This window comes from Nyctibius grandis, chromosome 25, assembly GCF_013368605.1.
Source record: "Nyctibius grandis isolate bNycGra1 chromosome 25, bNycGra1.pri, whole genome shotgun sequence".
NCBI classification, from domain to species: domain Eukaryota; kingdom Metazoa; phylum Chordata; class Aves; order Nyctibiiformes; family Nyctibiidae; genus Nyctibius; species Nyctibius grandis.
This window is the reverse complement of record NC_090682.1, coordinates 4,239,036-4,266,807: the sequence shown is the minus strand read 5'-3', so window position 1 is coordinate 4,266,807 and position 27,772 is coordinate 4,239,036. Positions and strand designations below refer to the sequence as shown.

The window sequence follows — 27,772 nt, the reverse complement described above, 5'->3', positions numbered from 1 at the left end:
TTAACACCTGACCCCAATTTTTGTGGGTAATTAGTGAGCTAGATAACCACACAAAGTGGGTAATTATTTAGTACCCAAGGGTACTGTACAAGAGGGTAGAGGCTGGCAATGTTAACAAAAGCACATCTCTAATTATTGTATCTATACTGGTGTTGTTTTAAGAACAGTTACTCCATCTAATGATCCATGATAAATCAGTAAACTGTTATTTTGCTTCCCTTAGCATATATGCATGGGCTAACCCAGGGCAGTATGTGAGGGCAAAGCAAATCGAAGCCCCAGCTTTGGAATGTGCAGTGGCCCCAAGAGAAGCGCGAGGCATCCACTTGGAGCAGGTAGTGGGACTGGAAGCGTCTGCTCTAGAACAGCAGCGGCAGAGCCTAACAGCCATCACTAATAGCTAACAGGTTGGTTGAGTCGACTTGAAAAGCCATGTAGGAAGAAGCTTACAGAGCATGCCTCAGGGTCTACTTCTTGCTTAGGTAATGTGGCCGGGCTGATGGATCTTTGTGTACAACAATAACCTTAATCATGTTTTAACCGAGTTCAGTCTTGCTTATTGCAAATCGCTTTGAAAGCTGTACAAATAAGGTGTTTTGTGTTTGTGGAAGGTCAGGGCTGAAATGCAAGAGAGTAGCGCTGGGGAAAAAAAAACCCAATATATTTGATGAATTTCAATTTTCTGCCATCTCCAATATTTATGTTGAAAAAAACACATTTCTCCCATGGAAAATATTACATCCTCAGTAGATTTTTTGGACAAATTTAATAAGGAAGAGATGGGAACTATTTTGAAATAGAAACTAAATAAGAAAGATTCAACTACCAAAAAAATGTTTTTGATCATCAGAACCATGTGAAAAGAAGCGTTATGCTGGAAACAGATCCATAATCTTAAACACAGTGGTCACGCCGCTATTTGCAGCATTACACACACATTTAAGGACATCTTTAAACCAAGACATTACGCTCAGCGGAGAAGCACTTTCCTTTTTTAATTGCTTTTATGAATCATCACTAACATCCGGACACTTCATTTACTAGAGTCCAGTAACCTTGTTTTTCAAAGACTCAAATTCCAAAACCTAAGGGCCTCCAGGCTGGCACAAAAAAATAGAGGCGTCATTCTCTTTTGATCACAGCCATGTATTTAACTTAGCTTGCTGCTCTGGGATCATTCAAGCCAGGCACTACAGAAGAAAACATAAATGGCAACATCACCTGGTACCGTGACCACCACGAATTTGAAATTTATACAGAGAAAGTTTGAGGGGTCTCCACAAGTCCTCATATTCCTCTTTTGGTTTGGTTTTTTTTTTGAGTGAAACAAGCGCAACTGAAAGAGGCCTGAAAATTGTTCTGATATTTAAAAAGGGGCCAAGACTCTGCAGTCCGTTTAGTCCTGAGCATACCTGTTCATATGGCCAATGTGAATGGGTTAAGAAGGAAAAAAAAAAAAACAAATGCCAGAACTGGGGATAAGTTCAGAGCAGCTGTGAGGTAGACACTTGTCCACCCTGAACTGCATCAGAAGACTGAAGCTTCTTTCATGTGCTACAGGCCATTTAACAATCCGGCAACTCACAATGTTTGGCTGCTGCCATGCTGAGGTGGGTATAAAAAAATTGGTGGGTATAAATAAATTGGTATCCCCCTCACTAATCCTCTTAGGGACCTCGGTTGCAGGAAACGTTCTTGCAGAAAGGGAGTGAGAGGAAGTTTGCAGAGAGAAGCTGGAAAACAGAAAGGAAGAATGAATTTAATCATGGAGACAGGTTCAAAGGAAGAAGAGACCTCGGTAGGTGCAGTTATAGCCGAAAGCAGATTAAAGACAAGCTATTACTGTTTTTTCTGAGACCAGCTGGAATTAGTGACTCAAAGGAGAAGACACATAGGAGAAGGGATGCTCAGCCAGAGAGGATGCTTTAGAGACTTAAGCATTAACTATAAAACCTTAAGGCCTTTTTGAGACAAGTCAATAACTTCACTTTAGACAAACTATGCAGAGATCATTTAGGAAATATCTTTAAAATAACAGTTCTATCTCAGCTATGTGGACAGCATATACGATAACATATGAGAATAGTTTACAAATTAATGAAATGTCTTCAGTGGAGAAAAAAGCATTTACTAATACAAATGAATCTGAACGATGTGAGGAAAGGTACAAATTCATAGTGTGGCACATCCATGGAAAGCAAAGCTGGGCAAAGGTGTCATGATTTGGGCACTGCCAGAACAGCGCTCGATCAAGTGAGGAGTTTGTCAACCATAAGCTTCTTATTTGAACCTCACTGTTTTGTATACAAAAAGTCCACATTGTCAATTTGTCCAATTCCACATCAAGTAAGTGATAAAACCACTTCACCCATAATATAGAACCATCATGACAATGCTTACCATGTCCTTGGAGGGTTTTGAGGTCCTTGGAAGAAAGCTGCTCTGTCCAGATTACTTTTGTCATCCTCATCTGATACCCTGTCAGTCAACAGAGAGGATGGAGTGTGGCTGAAGATCACGTAAATTCCCTTTCATCACCAACAATTCCTTTTAACCTGACTCACCCACCAACTTTCACCTCCAAACCCAACAAGGCATATGTTAGCAAATTACCTCACATAAGCACTATCCTGACAGCAATACAGCTTTAAAAATGGGTGGTTGTATTTTCTCTCCATCCCCCAATTCTACTCACAGGTTTCTCAAAGATCTTTGAGCTCCAACTATATCAATCCCTGGATAACGGAGAACAACTAAAATCATGAGGTGAGAAAGCCATAAAACAACTCAATCCCAAGGTGAGTAAAGCAAGCAAAAAGCAAAATGAGGCAGTGCTGTTCACCTCCTCGTGAAAGGCCCTGGAATTCTGCACCGTTCGGTGCCCTCACTGAAAACCAAATGGGAAATGGGAAGAGTTCAACAAAAGATCAGCAGATGTAACAGAGGGATTTGAAAAGAAAGGTTACAGAGATGAATTAATCTGATATCAAAGAAAGAGTATGAGAAGTGGGAACGCAGTACCTAGAGTTATGTGTGTTTTGTCTACGGGGAGTTAACAATCTGCCCTTACCCATGAGCTCTCCTACACATACCAGATTTAACTGAACTCTGAAACTCAAGGTGAAACTCGAATTTAAGTGGATGAAGTCACGTAAAAAAGTATTACATCTGCTCTCGCACAATTTGCCATTTCTATACCACATAAAGCACCTGAAAACCCTCATATTTCACATGGTTTCAGGTCCACCAAAAGTTTCAAATAAGACTCGATTCACTTAAACATAACAAAAAGCTTCAAGAACCTCACTAAAATTTCAGATAAATCTAACCTGTTTTGAGCTGGTGACATAATTTTTTAAGATCTGAGGCTTCATACTGAAAGTCTGACAAATTTTGAAATATTTCAGTTACTAAGTGATGGAGCTATATTAGTATGTTAACCTACAAGGTTGCTACAAAAACTTTCTGTCCGGTCAACATTTAATGCTTTTTTAGAATGTATTGAAATTTCAATAGAATCACTGCATGAAAAAGATGGTGTCCCTCAATCAACTCTTTCTCTTTTTTTTCTGAAAAAGCCAGTAAAAATAATACATGCTGAGGCTGTTCAATTAGAATCCAAACTGCTGAACCTAGATTCAACTTCAGAAACACACATAAAGTTTAGGGACGTTTTGGGAATCTGACCTGGCAGGAAAAGTAGAAAATGAAATTAAAATTAGAAATCCATGAGACTAAGAGCAGAGCTAGAATGAATTATATTTCAATAGGCAAGAAGTGCTAGGGTCACTCTGTAAAAGAGAGGTTGTAACCCAGCGATGGGAGGGCAGAGCCTGCTGCCTGCAGTCCACAGCGCTATTCCCATCTCCTCCATGAATTCACTGTGGACCCTCAGACCTGCAGTCTATTTCCAGTTCTCCCCTACATAAAATCAACACAAACAGGTAACATAACTATTGTACATAAGAAAGGACTTGTGACTTTGAGCCTTAATGGATGTTTGTAAAGAGCCCTGAGAGATTACGGGGACCTGGAGAACCTCAAAGCACAGTCATCCTTAAAATACCCCCTAGACTTTCTGCCAGACTCTCAGGCCTTTTCACCAGCACTGACTTTCTTTTTAAAGACAGGGTGGAATTATTTTAAAGATAAAACAAAGAAATGTTTTTCAGGTTTTCTAGTACTCCAGCTACAACCTGCAGTTGACACAATTTAAAAAAAAATAAAATGACACATGAGGGCCTGTTTCTCTCAAGAAAACAATACTTGTCTCAGCCACTGCTTAAGGATTAAACCAAAAGACAGGATACCAAAATATTTTCTACAGCTGGTTGGTGGGCCCAAGCCACCGATCCCTGCGCAGGGACAGCCAAAGGCTGGCACAGAACCAGCTGGAGGAATCCCGAATCAGTGGTGATGACAGTGGCGAGAATTCAAAAGACCTGTTCCTATTCCCAGTCCTGCCGCTCCATGTGCTAAGTGGCTTGGGCAAGTCTCTCCATCTCTTTGTGTCTCCTCTTCTGCCTGCCTTATCTATTTAGACTGCAAGCTCCTGGGGACAGGGAGTCTCTTCTCAGAGGGTACCTACATCATGCCAAGCCGTTTAGGTGGTGTCAAAGAAATAACAGGCTTGGGCACTTTAACAGAGGGGAAGTCTGAACGCAAGTCTAGTCGCCCTTACCTCTTGTGAAACCAGACACAGAGGTCTTAATATACAGAAACTTGTTATCGGTTGCTTCACTGGTGTTGCGAGTGTATTAAAAATTAGAAAGCCACATATCAAGAGGCATGTGACAGACAGAATGAATGTCAGAACGCGAGGAAGACGCGGCAACCTCCGAGGACTTACGTTCGGCCCATCAGACACTGCCCAGTCTCTGCATGCCAGAAATAGCAGCGGGACGCGAGCGCAGCAGCCAGTCTCCCCTCTCCTGGTGCCAGTCCACGCTTCTGCATCACTTAACGTCGCAGCACAGGCTCTAGTACACCCTAAACTTAAATGTAGTTGGTTTTACAACACAAAAAGACAGTGTAACATTTTTATAAGATATAAAATGAAGAAAACAAATCTGAATATCAGATTACTTAACTTACGATAATAAATGACATTAATTAGGAATGTAAAGTGTAATAATAACCTTTTCAAGTTGATTTTGTTTGTATAAAAGTAGTATTAGATTGTAAATATTGTAAATTTTAACTCTGTACAGCTAATGAATGTATATGTCAGCATGGAGGTAGTCCATTTGAAACATTTCTTCATAGAGATATACAGTATGCTCACTTGCAATTCCAGTATGAAATGCAACATGACTCTCAACAATTCACATATGATCAGTCCCTCTGTCTTTACAATACTGCTTATGAGAAACAAGGACCTCTATTTTACAGAAAGTGAATAAAAACAAACAAAAAAGTGACTTATCCAAGATCCCATAGGGAGTCTGTAGCAGAACTTCAGGGTCTGCACCAATGGCTTAATAAAAAAAATAAATTGTTCCACTATAATTGTAGAGGCTGTGCACAGTCTTCACCCCATTAATATTAAAACAAGACAGGCCCCATGAGCTGAACACGAACAAGAATCCCTCACAGTGGAGACAATTTTAAAATTACAAAGCTAATTCACTTGGTGTCTCAGAGAAATCTGAACTCACACGGTTTCCCAGGAACAACTCCTGCCAGTCACAACAGCAAACACCTATTCCCGGGTGCCTGTGACCACAGAGAGCCACAATTCTGACCTGGTGCACAGAGAAACCCCTCCCAAACCAGTCCATACCTGGGATAATTCAGTCGCAGCACTTAATTCTTATGATTTGACCTGCACAGGTGGCCTCATGCTTCATGCTAGAATGGGCTGCCCACATGGAACCAACTGCAGCAGCAGGTCCCAAGCCATTATTTGATCACTTTCCTGCTTAATTGCCATTCTTAATTACTTGCAGGGTAACAACAAAAAGTCAATCTAGCAACGGAAATCCATTCTTTGAACAACTTCTGCCTTTTTTCTTAGACGCAAACTACTGCTATATAAGCCATTCCTGATTAACATGGGGCCCTCCTGGGAAAGCCACTGCCTGTCTACTGATTTCATTTCCTATGTCTTCTCTTCTCCAACTGACAATTCAAGTCCCTAAAAAGTAAGGGCAAAAGATCCCTTATTTTATCGTTACAAGATGACAGTGTTTTTTCCCTTGCTATTTTCTTTCAGGAAGATATATTAGCACTACATTTGCTCCTCCATGCGGTGGGATTTCTTAAATAAAAACGTATGTTCTATACGTATGGACTTGGAACCAGAGATGCATTAGCCTATTAACTATCCACATTTGCTTCAGACTTGGCCAGCCACCTAGAAAACCTGCCAAGACCTTTCTGGCAGCCTTTTCCCAACAGTTCCAGGAAAACATGGAATATTCAAAGAATTTTAGGGCCTCCCGGCTTCGTTTGTCACCACTCTCCTTGTCCACTTAAAACTAAATCACAAGCAAATTGCTCTAATGCCCTATTAAAGATTTAAAAATGGCCTTCTCCACAGTAGGGTATCTGAGGACAAATCTGCATTAATATATAATGCAAAGCCTGCGTTAATACATAATGCAATGTGGCACGAGGCAGACCAAGGGCTTCGCAACAGTTCAGGGAGCTGCTTTCCAAACTTCAAACTTCCCAAGTGAATTCTGTCCTGTTTGGAGTTTTTAAGCCTCCCTCAGATACCCACGCAAAGGCGAGATTCATTTTGTCCTCGTTGTTAATCTAGCAAATTACCGTTGAGGTTTCAGGCCTGTATCATACAAGAAGCAAACAAAAATGTTTACAGTTACATCAGAATTCACCGCCTCTGTGGGTCTCGAGACCCACTGCTTGAGCAATGCTGTTCAAGATGTGCTTGAGTCCCATTGCCTACAGCGTGTCTGTAAGCTAACTTACAGACTTCAAAATGACCAAGTGACATGATTCTATAACCAAAATTCAGAGTAGGATTCACAGAAATAGCAACTGGAAGCATTTTCTTTGCAACCCAAACCAGGATCTAACTCCTTTTAAAGCCGTGGCAGGAAAAAGAGAAAAATCCTGCTGTCATTTGCATGAACTAAGTTACTACTAACCAAGAGCAAAATCTGGCCCATCTCGCTTGCACAGCTTCCCCTGGTTTTAAAATGCAAGAGAAGCATGCTTTAAATAATTTGAAGAGGCTTTTTTATTACACAGAAAAAGCCTCGCTGTGATTTCAGATGTCAAGTAGTCTTTCTTAATTCCTAGCACTAATTTATGGATTAAACGTTTAACCCTTGACTTCAATATGGATTGAGAGTCCCTTGTCACTGGGAGCTGACAGACCTGCCCCACTGAGCCCCCCCCCATCCCAGCACTCACGGCCCCACTGGACCATTTCTAGGTGTCCCTCAGAACCTCCTGACTCGGTGTTGGTGCAGACTGCACACAGACTGACTGCTAGGCTTTCACCTTGCATCCTATTAGTCTAAAAAGTTATCACACGCTTCTCTTTGCTCCACATAACCTTTTCTGGCTTTTCAATTCATTAGTCACCATTGGTTTGCAATTTGCTACTTCACAGGCATGTGACAAACATATATACAAATATATATATAAAATGTTAGACAGTACCAAGATGGAATGTCTTATGAGATCCCCACCTCTTCTAAAACACCCAGCAGTGAGCTGGTGTGCATACCTCCTGAAGGGCTGTATGCACCATGTAATGAGATCGTGGATATGTATTTTGCAACTAAAAATTGCCCCTCTATTGGAATATAAACAAAACAGAGCATCACAGAACCCCTCGCACTAGCAATTCCACCAGCAGAGTATGGATATCCTTCTCTTTTATTGAAGAAGGAAGAGACTACGGTTCTTTAATTCTGATGCAAAGTCCCAAGTAGTGACTCTGAAATGCAGCAACCAACACAGGGCCCTTGCAGACTTATGACAGCACCATGGTTATAGATTGCTGACCAGTGACTTCTACCCCAGAACCCTACAAACAGACACGATCCAGCAGTTTAACTACATCATTACTAACGTAGTAAGTAGTGGACACTGATTTTATTTTTTCCACTAAGATCTACAGTGTTTCACTTCTCATTCGATCACTTCTCACATACAAATGAAGGGAAACACGTGACTGAAATATCTTAGGGCTCTTATAAAATAACTTCTCCTTTCACATTTCAAAAGCTATTGGAAGGGCAATTTCCAAAATCAACTCAAACCACAAGATCTGTAGCAGAGAGCAATCATGTCTTGCCTTCTTTCCTTCCTATTTCCTTCCTGGTTTTCCTTCTCTTCCTCATTCTTTTTTTAAAATTCTATCCTCCAAATCTAACAACGTCATTTATGAAAGGAAATGGAAAGCCAAGGGGAAGCTGTGGCATCTGACAGACTGCAAACACCACTACTGCAAACCACTCTCTGATACCACAACTGCTGTTCCTTGTCAGAAGAGACAAGAGGCCACTTCAAACACAAGAAAAACAAACTCTGAAATGAGCCCACATCAATGGCATTAATCCGGGAATGGGTTTGACCTGCTGTTTACAACAATTCCTTAAATCTCACTTAAGCTAAGGAATACAAAGGGTCTGCCTACACTCTTCAGGGGACTGACTGTAGTGACACCAAGTCTAGCACCAACTTGAGCTGCTGCAACCACAAACCTCCAGCCAGTCCCATGTGGAAGTGCCAGCTCAGGCCCCTGGGCAGCAGGGCTGTTCCTAGAGCAGCACCACACCTGAGCTCACCACATCCCGCAGTAGTCGCTGATAGCTTGAGCGTACCTGTGTGACATGCGCTTGCATGGTGGAGACCAGCTCTAACCCCATACTGAAAAGTGAGTGTGAAAGCACAACCAGGTGTAACCCTCCTGACTGTTTCTGAAACTTTTATTGCTTCTGGTAATACCAGGGTTCCAAGAAACATATTTAATGAGGAAAGAAAGGGTCACAACATATGTTCAGATGCAGATCTGCAATCCAACTGACCTGGCTTTTGTACACAGCCCTTCCAATGATACGCTGCCTGGCCTTGGATAAGTCATCCACCTTCCTCTGCTTTCATTTCTGGACAGTGGTCATGCAATCCTTTCCCGTTGCACATGGTAACTCTAAGGAACTGGAGGTGGACGATGCCATTGGATAACTATTACTAATACTGCTGTATTACAGTTATTCGATATGCGAGCCCAAGTGAAGGCCAAACATCTATCAACCCTTCACTTTTATTTGTCAGTGGCAAACTATGTGCTTAATCCTTTGCAGGAGACAGATATAGACTGGGTCAGAATCCAGACTTAGCTCTAACATACCTTCTCCAATAGTGACAAGTATTAGCGGCTTTGGACAATCAAGAGCTGTCCTTCCCACTGGCTCTTCCCTGGTCTTGAATTGCTGCACTTCACCCTAAACCTTGAAACATGAAGTCTAAACTCAGTTCTAAAGTTATTATAATGAATTACCATAATTCTATATATGGTTATTAAAAACATAAGTATCTAATCTGTTCTAGACTTGCAAACGTCCCATTAACTTCTAAAAGCAATTAGGTTCATTTTTTAATTAAATACTGGTGGAAAAGAATTGCTTTTTAAAACATTTTCAATTTGTCACCATTTAATTTCACTGCATGTCTCCTTGTATTCACTTTGTGAGTTTCTCAGTCTGCCTCCTCATTCTTTCTTTTCTTTTCATTCTAACGACAATTTCTTTTTCCTTTCTAATGGGAATGGTTCCAGTGTATCAGTTCCAGGTATCTCCATGCTTGGGACCATTTTTGCTGGCACCTTTTTGAGCCACTCTTCCTCTCCTCAGATTTGGTAGTACAGCTCCTATGCTGCATGCCTTACTGTCTTTGGTCCCAAAAATACCAACAGTGCTCATACAAATTTCACATCAGTATTGTGCAGGGGTTTATCCACTCCACATTTATAATAGGACGAAGCCCTAAAACATTCATAAAAGCTTCCATTCATGGCTTGAGCTTTTTATCCGTACTGGATCTAGGAACAACAGGCAACAAGGTGTAGTTGCCTAACAAGAATTCAATGAGGAGAAAACAAAAGAAAAAAAAAATTCTGTCTTTAGCGACCATTTGCCTGACTGGTTATGGCTTTTTTGGACACTGACAGTTGCATGTGTAAAAAACGGCCCATTCACAAAAATACTCTTATACTACAATTGTTAGACATGACATTTACACGTCACTGTTAATTATAAATGACTTGATCCTGACATTTCGTTAATACATTATGAAAGTCATAATGAAACCCTATGAGCTGCATGTCACACCTGTAACAAAGACAAGCTTAGAGAAATCGCAGTCTTGTCATCAGACCTGGGCAAAGGGTAGAAGGAAAAATGGCAGCAGGGTGACTCACACTTGAAGTGGAATTATCCTCCATGACCCGAGAGGGGCAAGGCAGAACCCTGCACCACAACATTTGCTCCTCTGTGGCATGACGCAGTAGTTTGGCTACCTGAATGCGAGAACCTACAAGAATGTAGATGGAAAACAGAAATCAAGGACTCTATATTGGTTATACCTACACTGCTCAAACAGTACTCTTAAAAGTGGTCTGGAGTGTCGTAGGCTTTTTTCTTAAAAAAGAAAAAGTGACTGTACATCGAGAGGGGGCTGGCAGGAGCCAGGGAGCATCTCCAGCAGGTCTCCTGCAGCCACTGGTAAGGACCCCACCTGCGGGCTGAGAGCTCCTTCCCCGCAGCTAAGTGACTTCATCCTTAGCAGCAGCTCCCTCCTGCTTTTAAGAAAATAATTGCTTGGGATACTTCTAGCAAGTGGTATTTCACTTGCAGCACACCTCAGACAATCTTGGATCACCTAACTGGAGAAGAAGTAGTTTTCTATTAATTTGAGAAGGTAACAGGGAGAGGTGGTGGTAAGGAGGAGCCACTGCATATAACACAGAATGCAGAATTTCTATCTCTTTCCCTATCTGCCCCAGAAACCTGATTCTTGAACTTATTTAACCAAGAAACAGGGCTATGACATTGCACAAAGAGGCTAATTTCACCCTATGGCATGTAAAAAAGTATTTGCTCAGGGAGACTACATTTTATATTTTGAATATATAAATCTAAATATATGCAACTGGGACTGCCCAGAGCATCAGTGGAGTCAGGGCAACTAGACGTTTTGTCTTGTTTAAAAAAGAAAGAAAAAAAAAAAAGGAGGGTTTTTTTCCCCAGATAAAACATTTTGTATCTCCCTCTGCTATGGGAAATTTCCAAATGTCAGATTTCTTTTCTGTTCCTGTTTAGACTGGAAGCCTTCATTGCAACACCATAGCCCAACACCACACATATAGGAGTTTGTCTCTGACTGAAGTCTGAATGGATATAGAGCTTATCTCAAAAACTCACACTGGAAATGTTGAACTTCACCTGGTTTCCTATGTAAGTCACCAAGCTATGAACAGGGAAAAGTAAGAATGAGAAGGAAAACGTTAGTCAAAGAGAGATGTGTGTTCGATCTCTGCTCTGGCCTCAGACTGTTCATTTCCAATAGAAGAGTTCCAAATATTGAGCTGCTCTACACCAGCTAATTCTTTTATTTTCCAATTGCACTGTGCATTGTAATCGATATCTAATCTAATTGAAAGGACACCATTTTTTCCCTTATAGGTTATACTTTTTGACTCCAGCACACACAAAAAGAACTTCCTTCTTCAGTAATTTACAATTTCAAAAGGAGAGAGTAGCAGCATTTCTGAGGTCTGGGCTTTGAAACTGTGTAATGAAATTGTCTTATTTTTAACTGTCTGAGCAGCTTTCAAGCAGAAGCGTGTTAGAATCCGTATTAATTTGTGCAGTACCCTATCATCATCATAATTTAGCTCACAAGGTTGCTGTGCTTGGAATTCCAGTTATGACATGAATTCTATACATTTTATACAGATTTATAAATGGCATCAATAGAACACTTAGGGCCTTATTCATTAAACAATGACTCATTCTGGCATTCCATTCTATTTCATCCCAGTTCTTACAAAACTTTTATGTACAAATTTGACTGTACTTAATGCATCTGATTTAGCAGCAGAAGTGTTGCAGCATAGTTTCAGCTGGGTGTGGAAATAGATGAAAGTCATTGTTTAAAAAAAAAAAAAAAGAAAAAAAAACCCCTCTAATGGTGAAAGTTTCTGAGTTTCAGCCTCCTTTCCAAAGGAACAGCATTCAGGTCCCAGGAAACAGCCCTTGCCTCAGCTTTCTCACTGTCCCAGGTTCGCCCTCTCCAAGGAGGGCTGTGAGGCAGCACAACAGAATGGTCAGAAGATGCTTATGGGGTCGCAAGCAACCAGGTACCGATTGTGGCTAAGCAGAGTTCCTCCTTCTTCAGGACTGTTAGGCTGCCACCTTTCACAAGTATCATATGAAAACAGAACCAAAAGAAAATCTGCAGTGGTGCACCATTGCAAGTATTTTCTTGTGGCCCAGCAAACCAGAAATAAAAATATTTCTGAATACAACACTTTAGTAGTTCTTCTTGGCATATAATTTCAGTGGTACACTACAAGAGGCTTAAAAGCTGCCCCTAGTATGCACCTTACGACTGTGGCACCAGCAAACTAATGATGGTGCAGGATGACAATGTGAATTTTCAAAATAATTTCCCTAATGACCTAGAGCTTGCATATGGACTGGTTATATTTTTTGTGTGTGTGTGTGTTTTAAATGAGAATTGAGTTGAAAATAAAAAGATTAACCCAAAATAAGACCTGTAACCTATCTTTGGGGAACTGCATCTATGTTACTAACAGTGGCTAGCAGTATGCCTACACAGCAAAATATAGGACCATTGTTCAGTAAATTCTAGCTTAATCTAGGCACAGCACATAAAAATAGCAGTGAAGTCATATGGTATGGGTTTTAGCATGCTCTAGCAACTAGAGTACAAAGTCTTCAGGGACACACTGGTTACTAGCCAGTGGGAATCTGAACTGTTCTCATTACTTCACTCAATCCAGTTAATCCAGGTAAACTGTCATACGCTACAAACTGCTCTCCATTTATAGTTTGGACACCTCAGCACATATCACTCTATTTTACCTTCTCTTTGTCCTTTCAACCTTCTTCCTGACTGCTGGGTATATGGCTATGATTTCTGTAAAGCTTGCTGGAGCAGAATAGTCTTGGAAGTCACTGCTCCTTTATCAAATCTGATTGGGATTAGAAAATAGTCTGAGAAGTTGCTGGGAGGAAAGAAGGCACAGATACACAAATGTACATAAGGCAAATGAGCACAATAGCTGTCTTTCCATTGGAAACCACCCCAAGACCTCATCATTCCTCAGACGCTTGCACTTTCTTCATTATGTATATAGGCACCAGTGCCTATTATTGGTCTTTACCCTTAGTAAATCACAGTAAATTTGGAATCCATTTCACTACATATTCTTGTACATTAGGACACTATCTACCAAGCAATCACCATGCCAAGAAGAGCACAATACTATCTGCACCCGTTGTCCGTAAGGGAGAACAGGGATGTGTGCTTAAGTTGAAGTGTACCATCTCATTTTCACTAAATCTCACCATATTTCTAGTACTTCACTTTATGTTACAGACTCAAAGGGACAAAAACAAGATCAAAGTTTACATTTCATTATCGTAGGACAAACAATTTTCTGGGAGGTGGATTGTTTCTTTTTCATTTTACATTCCAGTGGAAACGTTCTCTTAAAAACAGTTGCTATCTCTCCAACTATTCACAGGCTTAACTGAATAAAAACTGGGAATGGAACAGTAAAGGAAAACAAGGGAAATAGGACATTTTTGTCCGTTCATTGCCCAAGCTGAAAGAAACAAAACTGGCAATTAAAGGAACTGTTCAGGGCGAGCCACCTTCCCTTTGCTTCCTCCTCTTTTAATCTACAGCTCATGAGTTGTTCCTTTACTCATCGCAAAAGGTCCATAATTGTAACACTGCCATATTCTCCTGCAAATCTATTTAAATGGCATATGATAGAAGCCATATGATAGAAGCTTAATTACATAGAGGGCATATGGAAGGCATATGACATAAGGACATATGGAAGGCATACGATAGAAGGGCATCCGAGGACATATGATGGAAGTCTAATTAATTGACAATACATTCCTCTCATCGGGGGAGAGCTGGAATGCTATTTTGTTCAGAAGAAAAATATGCACATTGAATTATGTTTATTGCCAACTTCAATGTACCACTGACCATTCTCCTTGTTAATTATTATTCCTTGTTCTTTGGAGCAAGATAGATCATTTGATTTACATATTGTATGATTAACATCCTTAACGTAAAGTTAAGTTTGATAGGCACAAATGTGTGTGTTAGTATAAACAGCCGTTATTTTTGAACCTTACGAAGTTCCCTTATACCTGTGCAACGCAGATCTAAAATGCTACCACCAAAAAAGGAAAGAGAGTGTTCTTATTTGGGAGTTATTACCACCCATTAGTAAAGCTATTCCTAGAGAAGTACCAAACAGGTAAAAAAAATCAACCCAGAAGCAGCGTTATGTTAGCCGGGATACTTGCTTTGTCCTAAGGAATTGCAGAGTTATAAACCACAGTAGTGACATCTATAACCTCTTTGAAAACAAGACGAAATAAAATCCCACTAATCCGCTCCTTGAATAACTAATAATTGAGCACTGGGGTAACACTCGAAAAACCAACAGCTTGTCTTTGCATTCAGTAAACAAGGAATTGCAGATATTAAAGTTTTTAAGTGCCGTTTTACCAGAAAAACATTTTTCTGGGTTATTTAGACACCTTGAAATATTGTTATCATGTTCACGCTTTTAGATTTGCCTAATGAAATAAACCCTGTGACTACCCTTTACTTTTATTCGTTAACTTGGAAAGTTTACCCACTAGCAAACAGTCCCTCTTATTTCTGGCAACTCAAAAACTCCTCACAAAATTAGTCACATATATAGTCAAAAGATGCAACATAGCCCATGTTCTGGGCCCTGATCAAGCATCACGGTCAACATCTTCATCCAGGCTGCCAGGGGACCTGAACCCTGAACACTGCCAACATGAAGATCTTGACTCTTCTCTTCAAACATTTATATAAATGCCAGAGTTTCAGAGAGTTTTTTAGGCCTCAAACAGTTAGGCAAATAAAACTGTAGATTGCAATAGCAGCTAGGTGTATTGGGTATATTTCCTGCATTTCAGACACGTAAGATACATCAGAAACGTGGTCTTTTGCCCAGAATTGCTGGCTCACCATGTGCCCATTCTCTGCACAGCTCCTCTACAAAATTTGGGGTGGTTCCACAGCTCCTTAATCCCAACTGCTGTGAGGGAGAAGCAAACCACGTCTATCAGATGTGTCCAGAAGCATCAGCCGTTGAAACACCTGATGTAACTGTACAAGCCGAGAAAAAAAACCCTTAAGAATCACCATTTAGCTGATTGTAATCACTTATGGATATTTCCTAAGAACAGCTCTCCTCAGGACTGTGTGGATTTAGGTACTTTCACAAAAACCCTTCCAGGCTTTATCTGGAAGCATCAGCACCAGCCTCCTACGCTTCCTGAGAGACAATGAGTGTGCCAGGTCTCGCACTGCTACAGGGCACAGCCTTGTTTGACTCCTAGTGTAGAACTAACCGAACCAAAGCCTAATGGAAAGGGAAACCACCTGCTTGCACATCTCAATAACAGATACGATACAGGGTGTTTTTCATGTTACCTTTGGAGACTTCTGATTGCTGACCGTGAAGGCAATAACACTGATATGTTGCCATGGTGCTTTTTAGGAATGTTACACATTGCGCTGCTCAAATGCTAATAAAGGAAGACAAGCATTACTAGTCCACTAAATTTGCTAAATACTCAATAATACAGCACCAATAGGTAAAAAATGCCGAGAGAAGGAACATTTCTGAAGTTCTCGAGAGGCAGAAGAAAATAAAAGGTTTTCCAGCTCATCTTACCTGCTCTTTCCTGTTCCATGTGTCCAGAGCAAACATAGCTGAGGAATTATGGTCGCTCATCACGCCGTTCTGTGCAAGACCCAAGGAAAGCTAGGAGGTTGTACAGTTATCTCCCTTGGTGTAATTCTAAACTATACAACCTACTACCTCAACCTGGATGCATGCAGTCAAAAATGCTGAAAGCTACCCACCACTTCACAGCCGACATAATGTCAGGGTTTCTAGTTAAAAAAAGTCCTCAACATTCTCAGTGCGCTAATTTAGAAGTAATAAATGCTTTGCTGGTGAAAAGCCACCAAAACCAAACGCAGCTCCCCACACTGCATGTGTTAATAGATAAGACACAATAAGCCATGGTTATCACTGCTAGATATAGACAAGATCACGGTCACTTTTCACACAAGAAGGAATTTTGTCCGTGGCCAAAAGAATACTTTTCCCCCCTCCAAGCAGATGCATCTGCACTACAGCACAGAACATACACATACATTTTTTTTAGAGCACCTAAAGAAAGCTTAGGATGAAATTTATGCCTTTTCCTTTTTGAACACATGCACCTTGGTTTCTGAATGTTTAAAGGATGATTGCAGAAGTGGGATTAGGAGAAGAACAGCAAAAGGGTAGAAAGTTTGAAGTAAATTTACCCTTGCATCAATCCCTTGTTAAGATCAACGACTTCAGAACCGCAACACTGAGCCTCTCTCAGCAGTCAGAGTAAGACGATGTTCCCTTAACAAGGAACACATTACATTTTTAACTTGCATTAGTTCACAGTCAAACAACCAGGATGTTATCGTTGTGACTCACTCCCATTACCCACCAAGGTATTACTTAAAGCAGTATGCTGCCTATTTATTATGGCTTACAAACAGGGATTAGCATCTTAAAATATGCTAGTGCAGACAGTGGAACTGCATCAGCCCCGAGATCCTGCCTCTCAGGTGAATGCATCCAGCTCTGTGCTGGAAGGGGATTACAAGGGAATCAAACCCTATGAACGAATGCTGAGCTGTGCTGAATAGATGGCATCGTGATTGCTTCTATTTTCTTAGGATAAAGTAGCATTGCTGATTATGAAAAAGCCAGTGCCCTACCTTTACATTCAAAGCCTGACTAGAAATAAAGGAGGAAGGTGCGAAATAACACCACTCTTCAGAATTCAGCTTGCAACAGCAGAAGAATATTTGAAAAAAAAAATCTTTCTGCAAGGTTTAAATGTACATGGTGTTGATAGTATCAGTGGAATTTCTAATTACTCCATATTTGGTAAAGTTTACTTTGACCTGATAGGCTCTGTGGAAATACAACATATTATTTTAGTTAACAGCACAGTTAGTAGCTAGGCTACTCATTTTTTCTACAACTTATCCTTGCAAGTATTTTCCTGTATCTCAATCTTGTCGTGAATGTTAGTTATTACATAATTCAAAATATTTAAAAATTATTACCTATATCTGATCAGTTTAATTAAGAAAAGTACCGTTAACATCACCATTGCGTTGAGACTAACACAGGCATACCTTGCAGACCAGGTAGTTATAAGCAGAGCTGAGCAAAAAACTCTCCAATAATTTTCTCTAAAATAGAAGGTGGATAAAAAGCGTTTTGCTTCATTTGTATCCTCACCTCAGTAAAGGTCCTTTCATAGATATATTACAATAGAAAATTCCTTATCAAAAAATTCCTTACTCTCAACTTGCGTCTAAATAACCTAAATTTTTCTCAGGTTGGCAAATGCCACTGTGACTGTTTTGCTCATGACTCGCCACCTCTCCTTGCTGCTCTTCCATCGCAACTTCAACTTCCTCTTCATCACCACATCTACAAACCCTTGAGCTGTCAGCTCCACGCTGGCACTTACTCAAAGAGCCTTCTCGCTCCCTCCCCCGTCACTATATTGAGCCGCGGAGCCGTGCCCCGCTTGGCACACGTGCTTCTGCTGCAAGTACCAAGACCTGCTCCAAGGCGCCGTGGCAGTGTCCAAGCACGAACTGCCAGGAGAAGGTCCTCACTGAGAAAACATTCTCATCCAAGTTCCCACATATGCCAATGCCTCTCTGCACAAATGTGATAGTAATAAGTAAGTCTTTATGTGGACCTGTATGCAACCTATGCTCACTTTACAGAGCAATACAAAGAGACTTAAAGTATTTTCTAAACACTAAAGCAGCGTCTGTCCCAGGGTCTGATACTTAACTCCCCCTCTGGTCAAGTTTTAGACAGCTCTGCAGCCTACTGCACAGATTATCCTGGCAAATTTTCCCCATTTATGAGAGCTTGGCTTCAGAATTACAGGTATTTTGTTCCCACCGCTTTAAGCTCATATGAAGCTTGGACAGATGAAAATGTATTTGCATCCCAGAGGAACTGTAATTTCAAGCAGAAAAAAGTGTCACGCATCTAGTCGTTCCATCACTTAGAATATCTGCTGCTATCACTGACATGAAGTATCGAGTTCAGGAACTGAGATCAAATATTAAAACAGAAGTCACCTCATTACCATTCCTTCTGCACCTCCACAACATCTATCAATGCCTGGCTCTTCGGTAGCTACCTATGTACTATAGACATTCTTCTGCTGGGAGGAGAGCAAGAGAGATTCACAGCACTACTGTCTATCAAGGCACTTTCTTTTGGTGGCATGAATCTCCCTGTTTGTTTTCTGGTGATTTTTGTCAATTATGTCTTTATCCAATTAGCACAATCATACCTAATTATGTAATTAGGGTAAATATGTAATCTAATGACAATGTTCAATTACGATACGTATTGATGTCACAGAAGTTCCTATTAAACATTGTGGTAGGGAGGACTGCAGCGCATGGAGAGCTGTGCGTTCCCACAAACGTTCATGTGCCCCAGCGCCTATTGTTCGTGAACCCTTCTAGGCCTCTTGCTTTTTCAGAATCGCAGAAATGATTTCACACTTCTGTGGACAAAAGGAAATCTCTGTCCCAGCCCAGCTAGTTTGATTTTAAAGCAACAGTGTAATCAAAAAATTGTGTCCTTTTACTTAGTGTAACCCTCTGATTTCTGAAACACAGTAGCTGAAGTAAACGTGAAAAAGACTGCAGGCTTATCACAGAGGAGACAGAATTCACGTTCAGTGAATACTTGTTTTCAAATGGAGAGGAAATGTCATTGTAGCAGTTCTTCCCAGACAGATCAAGGGTTTCTATCTCTGAAGTTAACAACAGCCCATGCCACTGACCTCAGAAGACATTAGATCAAGGTGCAAGCTTTAGAGTGGACTAGGAAGTTACGCAGAAGCATCACTCATTTTACTGCCTGTTCCCTTCATGGCTTCAGGTGAGAGAAGAATTCAGAAACCTGCTTCCCCTACTCCACACTACATGAACCTGAATATTATATTTAATTTCCCCAAGAATGAGGAGAGAATTCAAATCCAGAACTGATTTTTGAGGATTGAATGGCTGGAATATTTCATTCTTTTAAAACATGCTTCAATGCAAAGCAGCAATTTAGCCATGATCCACAGAAAAGCAGGGTTTCAGAGGGCAGAATATTCCCAAATAATGACACAGAAAACAGTGTCTCATGCATTAATCCCCTGCAGCTACACCACACTTTGCATGCATTTACAGACCACTCCTATTGACTTTACAGATATGAACGAGACAATAAGGACACCAGCAATGGAATTCAGTACAGATGTGTCCGAGAAAGCTGAATTCTATTTTGTTGTTATTATCATCAGCAACATCATCAGCTGAGATTTGGCTCTGAATCTTTATGGATATGAATGATGTAGAAGAAGGAAAAACCCACCTTCACTTTCAGATCCCAGGCAGGCTATTGCAGGGCTAGCCAAGGAGGGGGTGGAAAGCAGAAAATACTCATGAAGCAAACATATTTCCTTAAGTCATTGAGAAAAAAATAAATACCAAAACCCACAAATGATATTGTTCCAGTTTGAGGTCTGAAATCTTGTTTGCTAAATTTCAGCCTGGAGTGATCTTTTTTACAGCTGACTTTCATAAACTTCAGACAGAAGAGATTTTACAATGGAAATGCTGACATGATTCCTACTGGTCATCTCACCCATTCAGCTGATGAATGATGAAACCCTGTTATTAGAACTTGATTGTGATGAGGAACCTCAAGAGGTTCAAAGGTTTACTCTAGCTCAGAGAGCTCTCCTAGAAGTCTGGCAGACACGCTAAACAGGGCTGGATCTTCAAGAGTCTGCAAAATAAGGAAAGAAGCCTCATCTGGGCTCAGCTGAAATCCAGAGCAAGTAAATATTTTGAAAGCTATCCAAAATTTTTCAACACATTACAAAAATGGTCTCTGCCTCAACTTTGAGCAAGAGTTACAGCAATCTGAAGATTTACTCAATATTACATTCCAATATCTGGTAGTTTCTAGGGGAAGGGTAGCCATGCTCTCACTCCTGAAGCATATATAGCATTTTGTCAGCAGCTGGAGCGCAGCATCGGCTCTGGGTTAGACAGCACATGACATAGACGCTCTGTGCTGGGTCTAAGGGTGGATCAGGGATGCAAGGTGGCACAAGCTAGCAAGGGCTGCAAGGCTGATGACTCTAAATGACCCCAAAACCTAGGTTGTTTGGCTTAGCCCGGACCTGCTCTGTGTTGGAGCAGTGCCCTGTGCTTTTGGTGTGAAGCTCGGTGAGCCTAGGTTGAATGCTCTTCTTCAAGATTCTGCACAGCATGATAAGGACCCAGAGCCAAGGCTGGTTTCACACACATGCTGAAAAGTAAAGGAACTCATAGGTGATTGCCAGAAAGCTGTACCAAAACTTGGTGCCACTTGCAGGGTGGCACAGTGAGGCTGTATGTCATCACGATACTGCACATCTACAACCAAAGGCTCTGCAGTCCAGCTGGAGGACACCTCCCCTCCTTCAGATCGCTGTGGCTAATGCTACTTATGCAATGCTCCTAAGTTATGGAGACTGTCTGGCCAAGGGCAGGTGTCTGTTTTAGTCTTTGATTCCTCCCCTAAGAACATCCTCTCCTTATTTTCTCCCTTACTGATTAAAAGCAAATAAACAAAGAAGGGAAAAAAATCAGATTACTGAAATAGTTATTTATCTGCCTTCTAAGAGTTTAACCAGATTTGATTATCTGAATAAGAGTATTTGGATATGGTTCAAATTCCAGGGTACACAATTACATTCTGCTTATCATGAATCCCATTTGCCACTGCATATGGTTATTCTAATTACCCGAATGCTATTGTGCGCTCCTCTGCTGACAAGGGCTCACTGCGCTCCACACCAGACAAGACTGGGAAAAGGGGGAGCACACAAATGCAGTAATTTTCATACCCCAGAGGACACCACGCAACACGCTTGTCTGCAAGGGACCTTACAGGTGCTTTCAGAAACAGAAATGAGAAATGGGCTTGTTATTTTGAGGGAGAAAGACATGATTTACGAAATCTGAAAAAAAGAGGAGTTTGGAAAAGCTTTGGTTTGCTTCTTCAGACAAGAACTGCTGCTTCTGGTTTAAACTGTACCTCTGGACAAATGAAACACGATTCTAGTAAAGCCTCTCCAGATGCAGGTATAGCCACGTAGTGCCACAGGAGGTATTTTTTTTTCCCTTTTGGGAGGTACTAAAGCAATGACTCTGCCTATTGCTAGAGAAAAGGACTGAATTAATTAAGGCACCAATTTTTTGAGAGAATTTTGGGACTTTTTCATGTCCCCAAGGCCTTCCTGGTACTTTCTACGTGCAGGTGCTCTGGTTTGTTTCCAGCTACAGTAACTGCCTTCTATTTCTTTAAGTTCGCCTGCAACATCACACTGGGCGAAGCATTCAGTGCTTCCTGCCCTCAGCAGTTCTGCAGCGTGTCTGTGCACTGTTACGCAGCCGCTGTGCCTCAGTGACAGATGAAGAGATCTCTGTGCACTCTGTATGGCACTTGGATCAAAGCTGCTGCATAAACGTAATAAGCTCCTTAACAACAAAGTGAGGGAAAAAATTCATAAGAAACATACAGGTAGAAGCTCCACAGACTCCAATTAGTTTTTTCCATCCTAAAGGGAAGACACATTTCAAGGTTCTTCACATCATTTTGTCAGACTCCAGTTTCACTCTCAAACTTAATGAAGTGCAGTGAAATACAACCAACAGAAAAGAAATACAAATTAACGCTGAAAACCCAACACAGTTCTTTTCAAAAGGCTGAGCTGGAAAACAAAGGGCCAGGGGAGAATATTGGAGGCTATAGTTAAAAAGAACAGGGGGTAGTTTAACAAGGGACAAACTAAAATAAATTGTAAAATTTAGTAAAACGTAAGAGGAGAAGGAGGGGAGGGGAAAGGCACATGAGCAGGAAGGCAGAAGTTGGAGCCAGGCCATCCCAAGTACTAACTTTGGCTCCGAGAGCGCAGCCTTAGCAACACCAAGCAAACAGGTACCGCGAGAGAGCACTTCAATACCAAGACCCCAATTACACGTAGCGTTGTGGCAGGAACTATGGCTACGCTGTGCTCAGAGAAGCGATGCTGGTATGGCTGACAGGGGTGCTGACTCTACCTGTGCCCACGCTGGCATCCTCTCTGCAGAACCTCTTGCCGCAGAAGCCAACAGCGTTCAAGAGGCTTCCTTGGGCACGTTTACCCTGTCCCATAAAGCAGAGGCCACAGCGTCTCCAAGCTAACGCCAGGCTGAGCTGACGCATGCCCACGCAGTGGCACAGCTACCCTTTTTCTTTGCCAAGCACCAGAAAACCAGGAGCAACCAGAAAACATACTTAGCCTCAAAATATAATGCAACAGTTCTCCTCACAGCAGCACAGGGCCTGCATCTTAGCCCCATTTCTGATGGCACGTTGCTGAAGTTTGCTTTCAAAGCATCCAGCCATGTTTAGATCAAGTCTCTCACCAAAAAGAAAAAAAAACATGTTGGATATTGATTAGCAGGTCCCAACATAGTCAGTGAGAAACTACACTAAAATATTTTACAAAAAAATCTGTTTCCTCTTTCCTCTTCTTTGATTCAAATATTGGTTTTCCAATCCAAAAATATGCTTTCAAACCCAACTGTGGTATCTCATTTTGCAACACATCTGCCCAATTCCCCTGCCATGGGCTTTTGGCACTCTCAAAGCAATGTCACCTGAAGTGCCAGCCTCTAGAAACATCCGTGACAAATTCCAGGCTTTTCTCAGCATATTCTGCCAGAAGCCTGATGTCTCCAAATGGCTTTACAAAGAAGAGACCACCACGCAGAAATATGCATTATATTAGGAACTGGGTTTCACCAACTCTCTTTGGAGGTTAGACTAAATGAGCCAATACTTCCTTTAGAGCCATAAACGTAGGAATCTAATGCAGTGAATATTCACAGCATTAAAAAAAACCAACAACACAGAATATTAACAGCCCCTCTGGGAAAAACAATTTTTACTGTCACAACCAGATGCAATCTCATCCTGCTCCTATCACAGCCCAGGACGATACCCTACACATTCCACTATGGATGAAACAACGTCCACTAGCAAAGCCAAAGTGGAGGCAGGAACCAGCACCACGTCCCAGAGGAGATCCTGTCTCAAGGTCCGTACTCTGGATAGTCTCCCACAACTAGGCTTCAACGTGGCCTCGCAGCACCCTCGCCTGAAAGAGATTTATCCTTCCCCCTCCTCAGTCACCTCTTACTGTCTGTTTTTTGAAGAGCCAAAACATTACTTGTGGACACGTGTCAAAGACCTTTCACATCCCTGTAACTGAGACCAGAACGGTGATGCCCACCGTTCACTCTGTGCTGTGGCAAAGGTAAGCACACACCTGAAAAGCAGCAGCGTGGCACTACAGAGACAGCCCAGCAGCAAATTTTCTTCTGGAAACCACACATCTACTGCAGGGCAGCTTTTATACCTTCATTTCCTATACAGGCAGGAGGGGAATATCGACCACCGGTTCCTGTACCCAAATGCTTGGTCAGATAAAACGCCAAACTATGCGTTTTGTTTTCTTTTTCAGAAGCTAGTTTCAATTCACAGGGAGAAAGAAGAGTAGTTAGACTGAAATTTTATTAGCAGAAGCCTTCTTTGACACCGTTTTATGCTTCTATAGCAAATAGAAAACACATAGAAAACCCTGGAAATTCAGCAAGGAAGAAAAAAACTTTTTTGGACTGCAGCAGTGTGCGTCAAACCAGCCAAGTTCAAAACCAGAGAAATTTAAAAGTGGAAATGCAGACCAAATCTTTGGTAGAATTAACACTGAAAGCTGCTGGAAAGAAACAGTCAGACTTTATTTTGAGTTTACAGTCTAATTATTTTCGTATAGAATCTGTATATTGGGGTTTTTAAAAATGACTTCTTAAAAAATAACTGTTCCACTTCCACAACTTAAAAATGTTAGTTTTACGCAGCAAGTTTTATACTGCCTGCTTACATGGTGGGTTTTTTTCCTGCTCTACCAGTTTTTTGGAGTTTATAGCATGACTATTTTCCCTTAAAAACTATTTTAAAAGACATAAATACCATGAAATTGGAAGGAATGGGATTCTACAATAAACTAATTTTTGAGAGAGAATAGGAGTTGGAGGGCCAATACCCTCCTCTGTTTCAGAGCTGCAAGCCTGCAGTATGTCCAACGATTCAAAGTTACTTGATCTAAAGGCAAACAGAAGCGTCTATTCCTCTCACAAACAAATCGCCACTAAGCACAGAAAGAATGGATCCACGTTACTTTATAAATGAAACAATTTTATCTGCCACTCCACAACCTCAGAATTAAACAACCTAAGAACACTCCCTCCCATGTCCCATAGCCAGACCTATGCATAATATATCTCAGATTTAATTTCTTCAGTCTGATGTCAAATAACTCCCCCTTCCCATTTTACTCAGGCACAAATGAGTCGCTGGTTTGCATGAGTGTACTTTAACACTAACCAAAGCTGAAAACTGATATGATAATTGCAGAACGAGATTTGCAGTTCTAATTTTATATTACTTAAAACAAAAGAAGGGAGGAGGGAAGAAGGCATTAGATGAAAGATACAAACAGCAAAAGTGAACATTGTAAGTTTAAATGCATAAACACACCACTCTGTGCACTTGCCAGACAGACACATACCTATAGATACAAGCTTGTGTGGAATATGACCACAAGTTCGGATCTACGGGTTTGTGGCAACAGGCAGGAATCTCTTCTGTAATTTGCTAGGTTTGGGTTTTGGGTTTGTTTTTAAAGAGGAAAACCATTTCTGCAAATGAAATGTCAGAGCTGTTAGTAAGTGGCAGCCTTCATTCTCCTCAGCACCTTAAAACCCCTCCTTTGGAGGAAGGGGAGCAGAGTTGCTTTTTGACTTTGCTATAACATTAGCTCTGTTGCTACAGTTCCCTTCACTCCCATGTAACCCTTTGAAAAATATCAGCAAAATAAAACAAATTTTAAAATAAACAAAATAAAGCAGATCTGTGTTTCTTTCTCGTAAGTACTTTGCTGGACAGAATTATTGATGATGACACAGTACTGAGGAATTAACAGCCAACACTGGAGGTATATCGCTAGCAGTGGAGCAAATTATCAAGCAGTAAAGTTTCTGTATGTAGACAGAGTTACAATACACATGCATACCCCCACCCTGCAAAAAGTCATCCTGTTTCCATTCTGGCAGCTTGGTTAAAATAGACAGAAGAAACAACTGCGTAAGAGTTGTTTTAACTTTCAGAGAAGTCATTACTGGTCTGTGGTTCTATTTTAATTCTATTTTGAAAGAAAAAAAAATCCTTTCACTCTGCTAACTAATCTAGAAATTCCCCCTAACTCCAGCTCTCTGCTGTCTCACTGCATTTCTTCCTAAAATACAAAACTTCTTTAGGATTTTTCTAATAAGTCTTGAAAAACAGTCGTGGAGCGAAGTTTTGCCACTGCAAGCAAGGAGCGTCCCCTCCTTCCCCCGAAGTTTCCAAGTTTTCTTTCCTGCGTAACTAAGATTTCCCATTAATGAAATTTTATTGGGTGGGCAACTGGTGGGGAATTAGACTGAAAAGTAGTGTGGCTGTGAGCTCCACACAGAACTGCTGAACAAAATCAGTGAGATTAATTGTTGCTTAAAGTGTCACAAAATTTTCACTTTCTACCTCTTCTCTTTCTTCAGAAGACAAACGATACTAATGCAAGCTAATATTATTCTCTATAAAATGAAACAGTCAGCACTTGGAAAATAATTTTGCTATTTGGATGCTTTTAGAAAGTTCCCCCACTTCTTGTGTAGGTTCTTAAAATAAATCACTTCAACCTTTCCAGCCTGGTAAGTATGCAATTAAAACACAATTTTCCTTTATTGGAATTACTGCTTGGGCTGGGTTACAAGAAACTCCTGTTCCATCCAGCAATAGAGATGTTAAACTTTCGCCATCTGTCCAAAGGTTATCTAAATTCATCATCTAAATTTAGATTCCTACGCTTATACTCCAATACCTACCTTAAAAGTGTCCAGCTTGTCCAAAGTTTTCAGCACCCAAAATTCAGACCAAGAACAGGAGCTGCAGGGGTTCAGCAGCTTTGAAAAATCAGGACAACTTTTACGTTGGATCCTAAAGGCAATTTAGGAGCACCCAGAATTCAGAAAGCTCCAGCCCTGCGATAACTGTGCCGCGGTCAAGGCAATGGGTCAGGGAGCACGTGGTCCTGCAGACAGAACAGAGTCACATCATGCACAAATACACGTATTGTGCACTTCTTTGGAACCCAACTGCAAACGGAATATAACAAATGTTACCCTACCAAAAATAACCCGAGCCTTCCAACTACAAAGCTCATTTATTTCAGGGGACCTAAGATTAAAATTCAAATTGTTTTCTGACCCTTCTAATAGGGCCTCACAGGCACAATATTAGGAGTCAGTAACATTGCTGCTGCATGTACCACTATTTCTTAGAAAGGCAAGGAATTTTTCCGTCAGACTTCTGCATGTCACTCTCATGCCATAATGCAATACTGCATAAGACACAGTATTTTCTTTATGAGTATATTTATTTTGACCCTAATATTCTTTACATTGATGTATGTATATGAAGGCAAGTTAATTTGCATGGATCTGCTGGCAAAGAAATACTTTATTTTTTTATATGAGATAGGAAAAAAGTAATGATCTCACTGAAGTACACATACTATGTAGATGTTAAATTTTTACTAGATTTTCCTAGTTCTTAACCTTTTTTTCCCCCCTTAATAGCTCACAATCTCATTTTCTAACCACTGGGATAGTTCAAGTCCTTGAAGGAAACCAAGATGTAACATCTGGGTGGCCTGTACATACCTCCTTGTGGTATAGGACATGTGTCCTCAATTCTGACTGGTCTGAATGGAAGTTGCAGGCACCCAACGCACTCCAGCAACTGCTCTTTATTACTGAATTATCGCAGCTCTTCTCAGAGGCAGAACTGAGCCAGACCTTCTAAGAGCCCATCACATGCTTGTAAGGGCAGCTGTTAGGTGTTGACCCACACAGAAAATACCCCCTTTATTTAGTTGCCTGCACGAGGGCTGATCTCTGCTGCAGTTCTGGCCAACCACCTCCTTCTCCCTTGCTACCTGATTGGCTTTTACAAAACAAAAGGGAAGAAGGAGTGTTAGGATGCATTGCCACAGCTTCAGTTCTTAAAAAAGGAAAGGGAGAAAAAGAGAAAGCAGCAATAGCTATCTCTAGAAAAGCACCTATGTATGCCAAATAAATCACTCAGGTAGGTCCCTGCTATAAATCTGATCGACCACTTCTGCATTCCTGTGAGCCCCGGAGAAAGGCAGCTCGGTGGCACAGAGATTTCATTTACTGGCACCTGCATGCTGTA

The 27,772-nt window shown here is 41.1% G+C and overlaps 1 long non-coding RNA gene across 1 annotated transcript; it reads right to left on the bottom strand.

Annotated features, from left to right (window-relative positions):
* Positions 1-975: 975 nt before the first annotated feature.
* LOC137673563 (uncharacterized) lies at positions 976-26,546 on the bottom strand. The gene is made up of 4 exons (XR_011049759.1): positions 26,404-26,546; positions 4,850-4,994; positions 2,401-2,478; positions 976-1,733 (listed from the first exon to the last, which is right to left on the bottom strand). It is a non-coding gene; the product is annotated as an uncharacterized lncRNA (long non-coding RNA).
* Positions 26,547-27,772: the final 1,226 nt, after the last annotated feature.